Source organism: Echeneis naucrates, chromosome 22 (assembly GCF_900963305.1).
Source record: "Echeneis naucrates chromosome 22, fEcheNa1.1, whole genome shotgun sequence".
Lineage (NCBI taxonomy): Eukaryota > Metazoa > Chordata > Actinopteri > Carangiformes > Echeneidae > Echeneis > Echeneis naucrates.
In genome coordinates, this window is record NC_042532.1 from 14597440 (window position 1) to 14605551 (window position 8112).

Genomic DNA, 8112 nt, shown 5'->3' on the forward strand with positions numbered 1-8112 from the left:
GTCCATGTTTTGCGATGTAAGACCAAATCCCTTCATCAGAACCAACTCAATATGCATGCCAGTCAGCAAAGCTCATTAACAAAGTGTTTTACTGCCACATCAGACATCCAGGAATCTTCAAACATGCTTGACACAGCCAAATCTACAATACCGTTACAGTGCAGTACATAAAGAAGTAAACCAGGCCAAAAAAGTAAAGGCAACAAAACTAAATATTACAAGGTTTTGCAGTACATTTTATCCAAACAGAAATGACTACCAGTGCAACTACACTTCTGCTCACATTAAATCCTAAGCACACTTTTCTTTGAGCTTCTCTCTCTCTCACACTTAAAACTTGTTCTGTGTTGAAAGCAGGGAATATGAATTACAAGCATTAAAATCCAAATGTGGGATATTTTCATCAAATGAAATTGTAGTCAACCACCAAACTGGGCACATGATACACTGGTGACACGAAAAAGAGGGTTGTTCACTTGAGCAGTGAGAGGTAGCATACAGGTGATGTTTGTGCTCAGCACGTGGACCATTAACAGGGATGCCTCTTATTTATAAGGCCGTTAATTGTTAGGGAGTATTAGAGCAGTTCATCTATTTGCTCTAAAACAGGAAGTGGCAAAAAAGAGAACAGGATCAAAAACATGTTTGCATTGACAGGCTTCCAATAAATTAAGATATTTTGCTTTGCTCATCCTGACTCAGCTATTTGTGCTTTAAATGTGAGTAATTTTTAACCTTGTGTAAAGCAACTAATTAACATTGTACAGAGAGATATGAAAGGTAAACATTAATGTACACTAAAGTCTGTCTATGCTGTGAAGAATGCAAACCTCTGAGAAAAAGAGTAGTTTTCCATCAAAACACCAGGTTGAATATGGACATACTCTTTCCCTTAAAAAAAGAAGCACATAGAAGTGTCCATCCATTTTCCTGGGTGACTCAGCTACCAGTGAAGGTTATATAGTGCCAGGGAGGCATGGGCTCACCACTAATCAATGAATGACATACCAGGCCCTCAAATGAGCTCATTATTTATAGCCCAGCACCTTACAGCAATAAAACCTTTAGGAAGGACTGAACAGTGGTTAGCTAACAGGAGAAAAGCAAACGAAGAGCACTTATCAACAGATGTCTTGAACCCTACTGCAGGGATCATTACCACAGCGATTCAATAATAGGCTGGGGCAATAGCTTGAGGCAGTAACCATGTAAAAGTGAATGTACAAGTAGTCTCTATAGGAGTAAGCGCTGTGTCGGTGCACATAGCCAAAATATTAGATTTGCTTGATATGCTGTAAAAGTCAGCAAAAATTATTCAATAATCAAATAACAACATAACCTGCCTTGTGTCCAACTTAAACACTTCTTCATTATTAATCTCTAGCAAAACAGACTGATTTGTTTATGAACAGAACAAGAATAGTCACCACAACCTTAGTGGTTCAAGATTCCTTGTGGATTTCGCATCTTGGTGTGATTTTATCAGAAAAAGAAAGATGGATTTTTGCTCCTCTTTGTGTTTTGCATTCCATTAATGAAACAAGGCTTTTTTATGTCTGCCTTCAAGGATATCCTTCCTCTTTGGCAAAACAACAAGCAGAGGTGATGTGCACACAAAGCAGGAGCCAGCTTGACAGTTTATATTATGGTGTAATTGGACACTTAAGGATGGGCAAATGCATAAACTCACCTTTTATGGTGTGTTAAGCAAATTAAGCCCTGAAATCCAACATAGGAAAAAGCTATTTAATAACATTAGTGGGTTAGATAACCACAATGGCAGGACTAGGAAGCCTCACTATTAATCTGAACCAAGCAGGCTTCCAGGTCCCAACTTGTCACAGAGATACACCAGTGGAGACATAGTAATTGTTCCTCAGAGACATTCGCATTTAAACACAACTTGCTATTTCCTCTCTTTGCACTTCTCGGATCCTGCTGACGCATTTTTGGCTAGAGTCAAACTACATTAACACAAAGTGAAGGATTTTACATCGGTCACCATTTAAATTTAAAAAAAGATTTCCACTCAAAAATATGACATGCTCTTTCATCGCCTGAGACAATATTTATGAGAACGACTCCCCATAAAAAGCCCTTTTCAGAAGACTTTGAATACTGATGTCATAATTGCACCTCCTTGGCTATCAAAAACAAGTGTCTTTCCAAAAGTGTAATGTTTTGGCTGTGCAAGTTTTTTGACTAAAAGATCCATATGTCACTTTTGTTTTATTTTCGGTGCCTTTGGGCTGTTTAATAACACTAATAATGATACTGTTTCTTTTTTTGACTTCACAGTGCCACTGCGAAATAAACACAAAATAAAATAAACACAAATGCAATCAACAATGACAATCCAGATGATTTAATGAACATTTAAGATTTAACGTTAATCTGATATACTGATAATCCCAGACGAAGGAAACACCAGCAGCAAGGATGATGCTCTTGTGCACCTCACTCCACACAGATCCCAGGACAAACAAACAAAAGCATCCAATTTGTTGTAATCTTAAAATGCCATTGACATGAAGAGAGTATTTTTTGTTGAGTTTCTATTGTGAGACGTGTCGAAGAAACGTCTTGTGTTGGTGAACACTGTTGATACAGTGTAATCTTTACAGTCAACTCTTCCAATTGGTCAACACCCAGAATTACTTTGCACAATATTTGCCCTTACAATTAAATTGGAAAGAGGTGGCGAAGCGGAAGGTGCAACTTGTTCCTATCAGCCGTTTTAGGACCAGAGACCAGGATGTGTGTGGACCGCTTTGCTTTCACACCTGAACACTCAGACGGGGGACACCTCACCTGGTCTCACAACAACAGCAACAACAACAACAAAAAACCTCCACAAAACGACACGTGACATCGTTTTTGTCACTTTCAAACACAGTACCAGCGCGTGCACCGACAGTTAATTAGCCAGGCGCGTGCACGCGCGGTTATTCCCCTCGAAGCTGAACTAACTCTCCCACTTTGCTGCCAAAACGGCGGCGAAACTTTGAAAAACTACCTTTTTTTTTCTTTTTTTTTAAACAGAAGTAAAACTCACCGGTGAGTCGGAGCGATGCTTCCCCCACGTGCGGAGCTCCAAGCCCCGGGTCGGTCACAGCTGAGCCGGCTCTCCGCTCAGCATGTCGGGCTGGACGTGGCGTTCAATCCGCTCCTACCGCTGTTGCTGCTGTTTGAGTAGTTTGTGTAGTTTTTTTTTTCTTGTCCTCTGCTGCCTTTTCTGCGGAGAGACTGTCTGTCTGCCTGACGTTCAGTGTGTGTGTTTGTGTGTCTGTGTTTGTGTGTGTAACCAGTAGCAGGTTCCCAGACACACGAGCCCGCCCGCCCGCCAATCACGTAGAGTCAGAGCAGCACGTAGCTGCCTCTTCACATCTGCCTGTTTTTGGAGCGACGAAGAAGAAGAAGAAGAAGAAGACCGTTCATGACGATATTAGAATAAATGTTCTGCTTAAAATTTCAGACTTTGGAGCTTTGTGGCTATGGTGTAATGATGGTAAAAGATTTTACATATTTTATGTGATTTAAGAGTTAATCTGTAACTCCCATTCTTACTATAAGCACTCATTAAAGTGACCCTCCTACATTACGATAAATGAATCCTCCTTTAAAAAAAACAGCTGTGAGTTGCATGTTGACTCATACTAATTTCACATTATGAAGATTTAAAAGTTGCAATGTAGGCAAAAATTAGAGACTGAGATTTATCATCCCTTCTCTTTGATGACCCAAACCTAAATTATCTATGATTACAATTGGCTTCCTGCGACATAACTAAGAGAACAGTAACTAGATCATTCCCCAAGGTCGCCATAAAAAACTTGCCCAACTTCTCTGGATAACGTGTTTGGACAGGCCTACACTACCTGAACATTTCCCAGTGGCTCACTGACGGGTTGTGTCAATGTTCAACAGCATCATAAACTCCCAGCAGCTGTTGACCACCATCGTTGTGTTTCTATCGCCATGCATACACCGATCTGTTGGCCGGGAATACGTGTGTGATGGTGAGAGAGAAAGAAGAGAGATTGCATCTATCTAATGTTTTGCTTGGCTGAATGAGAGCCATCCAAATTCCTTAGAGAGATTTCATTCCAGATAGATTTGGCTTCTTTTATAAGCCCTGTCTTCATTTTGAACAGACTTGGACGCGGCTGTCTTATGTGAAATGGTTCAACTTTAATGTGCTTCTGTGTTTTGCCTCCGGGTTTTTGCAGCTGATCACTTAACATGTTGCAGAGGGAAATGATGAACATTTAAGTCATCTTCATTTGTCATGATAGACAGACAACCGGTTGTACTGCAGCAGATGTCCCCGAGTATGTTGAGAAAGCCACAGTATGAAATACTGCACGATAAAATATAAACCAACTTCACTTTTTGGCTGACAAACAGCGGTCTCGTTATCAAATATGAATTTCCCAAATTTCAAGATTTGAGTTCAGAATTTCATTAATATCAGTTTGCATCGTTGTGCAACAGCAATCTACGATGAACACTTATTGCTCATAAAGTGTCATTATAAGCACACATGGCCAGCTGTGCTAATGGCAAATGTCTTCAGTTCAGTTCACAGATTAGTCCAATATGTTTCACCATCAGTCACAATTGCCTCCTAGACACGATTCTCTATTTTTTCCAGGCAAGAAGACAAAATCGAACTAGACAGTTGGCACACCAATAACCAAATATGAATGTTCTTTGTTTCTCCAGCCCTGGACACTTCCTTAGGATCATGTTGCATTTTGTCCAGATTTGTGATTCTACAGTTCAGCAAGCTGCTCAACCATCTGGAGGAGCATGTGGAAATAGTTCATTTGAAGAATTTAGCACAGAAAAATTTTTTCGGAGTCTTCCGAGACCATTTTCATGCTTACCTTCAGTCAATCCCATTTGATTTACAGAGGCTGTCCTGCTGAGTGTAAATTTTGGATCTGAAGGGGAATGTTTTGCTGCTGCGTGTATAAGGCCACTGGGACAACAACAAGAAAGTCCTGGATACAGTGCTTGATTCTGCAAACTGACTCTGTAGTAATACTGAACTGCACCTCCAAGCTCCCCTACATGAGCAAGCAAACACTTTTGCAGCAACGAGTCACTTTTTCCAGGTGGAGGGGAAAAGAGAGGATGGCCAGTGGGGGGAGGGAGGGGGGGGGGGTGATGAATGTGCACACATGCAAAGGGGGTAAAAAGGGCATTAGCTGTTTCCTGTTGGTTCATTTGGGATTTCAGGCAGTTGGGCCTCTTGATGGAAAAACTGGTGAAAACACTGAACCACGTTCCGGCTCTGTAAGGAACTACTAGTCTGAATAACAGTCTGCAGAAGGATTTTGTATGTTCAGAGCCTGACATTTCTTATTGCTCGATCCAGTTCTGCGGTTGGATTTTGGATGCAGGACACACCACAGAGACTCAAACATCCTCCAGGTTTTCGCTTATGTGGCTTGAAGTTTCTGAAATGTGTTGCAGGACTGTCCTCTTTGGGAAGGGAATGGTGGTGGAAAAGTACCTAATCATAGCTTTTCTTTTTTTGGATACCGTGTGCTGCGCTCATGTTGTATGGACTCACTTTTGCACAGTAGTGCAAAACACTGCCTCCTTTTTCATGAGCACTTTACTGAGTGGCTGGTGCAATTTTAAATTTTCAATTGATAGCGAGCTATTTGTTTAATTTCACTTGAGCAGTTTCCGGAGCAGCTGTGGTCTCCTGACCTGAGCACAGTTAACCCACTTAGGCTAATCTTCCTACTACTCCCCTTAGATTTTCTATTAAGTGGCTTTGAAGTATTTTGTTCATGCTGTTTGCGGAGCTTATCGCTCATATACTTAGAATTATAATCAAATCCAAATTAATTTGTGTGGCTCCGCTGTATCTATAAAACAGACACACACAAACACACGCATTTCACACTTTTTGCCAGTGTCTGTCTATCCCCCTTTACATTTGATGGTTGTAGATATCTTTTGCATCACTTTGTCTATATTTTCTGTGAAATCCTGATGAGGTTTTTATATAATTCAAAACATTGAACTTTTGTCTGGAGTTTCAAAAGCGCTTGCGTGGATTTGAATAAAAATCATCCACATGACTTGAGTTGGGACCCACCAAGGCTTTCATGGAGTTGAAAGGTTAGTTGATGACATTCTCGCTCCAAAGGAGGCAGGGACTACTGTCGGAGCTCTACCTGGCACTCCTTCTCCCTCGGCTCCATCCACCCCCACCCCCCTCTCTTTGCACACCCTCCATCCGTCATCCAACAATCGTGGAGCACATAAACATCCCTCCAGCCTGTGACGTTACTCGAGGAGCTGGATTAGGGAGAGTGAGGTACCCCAGTTCCCGTGGTGAGCAGGATAAACACGGAGATCTGACGATAGAAGAATGGAACGGTGCGAGGGACCCTTTGCTCCCACCACCAGCTGTCTCTCATCTCCCCACATGGCCAGATGGCTGCCATACACTCACACACTCACAATGCTCCCTCCATCTCGTTTTTTCCTTTCTCCGTCACTCTGCTGCACAAATCAAACGCTGAATTCATGTGGTTTGTTGTTTACGCTGCGCAGTGTGAGGTATGAAACGCACACATCACGGACTGATTCCAGAGCTTAATGCAGCTCACTGGAGAGTTAAACACATCTTATCCCGATCAAGCTGACATGCATACATTACTTCAAAAAAGTCATTTGTCCATGCACAGTGTGAGAAACGTTGCGTGTTTTCCTTTGAGATTTTGTCTTTGTTCAAAGCGGAGAACATCAAACGGTAAATGTTTGATATTCTTTCATCAGCGTTGTTTTTATGGTTCTTGGTAACTTTGTGGAACATTTTGGGAGGTGGACTGTGTTTATACGAGGAGGGGCCGTCTGACACTTCCTGTTACAGTTTTGCTTGATAAGTGAGGAATTGAGCGTGCGTGAGTCTTTGCTGCAGTCTTTGTGCAAAGTCCACATTATTAAAGCAGATCAAGTGCAACAATCTACTTTAATGATCTTAAGTGTGAAATAAGAAAATATTAAGATCATGAATCTGGTATTGATTTTACCAGCAGGTACCTGATAGATATATATATTATTTCTCACCTGTAGCCCCGAACCGATCACATTAGATACTCGAGAATCATTTGTAATAAAGGCCTCTAAGCTGAATGAACTCCTGCCCTCTCCTGTCCTGTCCTGTTTTAAGGAACTTGCTTGCCTTGCTGACTCATCCATTTAGCTTTCTTTGTCTGATCACCGTCAGTTGGAACACACCTGAAGTAATCGTGCTCTTTTGTTGCATGCAAAATTGTGTTCAGTGTACTATAGCACGAGAATACAAATGAACTCTCACAGAGCGCGTTGAGTTGAGCAGCATATCTGTTTCTGTGAGTTATTCTAGTGCAATGGCTGTCAAAAAAAAAAGGCAGATTGATCCAGAAAATCCGTTTTAAGTATAGGAAATATCCATGTGACATTCTGGTACTGCTGGGACAGACAGACCTGCCACTTTAAAAAAAACTATTTTTATAATTGCTCATCCGGCATCATTTTGATTACAGTTTAGTATGAATATTTGAATCAGTCAGTGGAATATTTCTCTGCCAAAGACGACCATTTTAATTTGGTTTGAAGCAGCTATCAAGCCTCAGTAATGACTTTCATGCTCAGATCAATCATAGATGCTTTGTCGCTTCAGAAAATATGGCAAGAAATTAGCTGTGAGTCCCTGTTTTGAACCGCATTACTAAAAAAAACCCAAAAAAAACTGTTGTTCAATCAATGACACATTTAGTTTAAATATAGAAAGATCAATATTTAATTAAAGTCAGTCTTTTAGTTTATGAGGGGAAGAGGGAGGTCTCCAAAGGGACGGCTCAGCAATGTTGCAACATTATTCTGCATACCTTAACTTTCTTGGACTGTTTTTAACAAATATCCCTCAGACTTTTCTTCGTCTTGATAAAATAAAAGCCTCTGCAAGACATGCAGGATATATGTGAACGTGCCTGACAGGTGGATATATATTTTTTTATTTTGCATTTCAGTAGGTGCAGCATGAAAGCAATGATGGAGTTAAGATTACATCATCACTGCTGGCATTATGTCTCAGTATCTAGT

At 41.0% G+C, this 8112-nt stretch overlaps 1 protein-coding gene across 1 annotated transcript in view; it reads right to left on the reverse strand.

Annotated features, from left to right (window-relative positions):
* The window catches only part of stxbp6 (syntaxin binding protein 6 (amisyn)), a 48692-nt gene extending 45401 nt beyond the window's left edge, over window positions 1-3291 (reverse strand). The window contains exon 1 of the mRNA XM_029493881.1: window positions 3056-3291. The gene's annotated coding sequence lies outside the window, so the exon portion shown is untranslated. The remainder of the gene's footprint in view (window positions 1-3055) is intronic.
* Between the last annotated feature and the right edge of the window lie 4821 nt (window positions 3292-8112).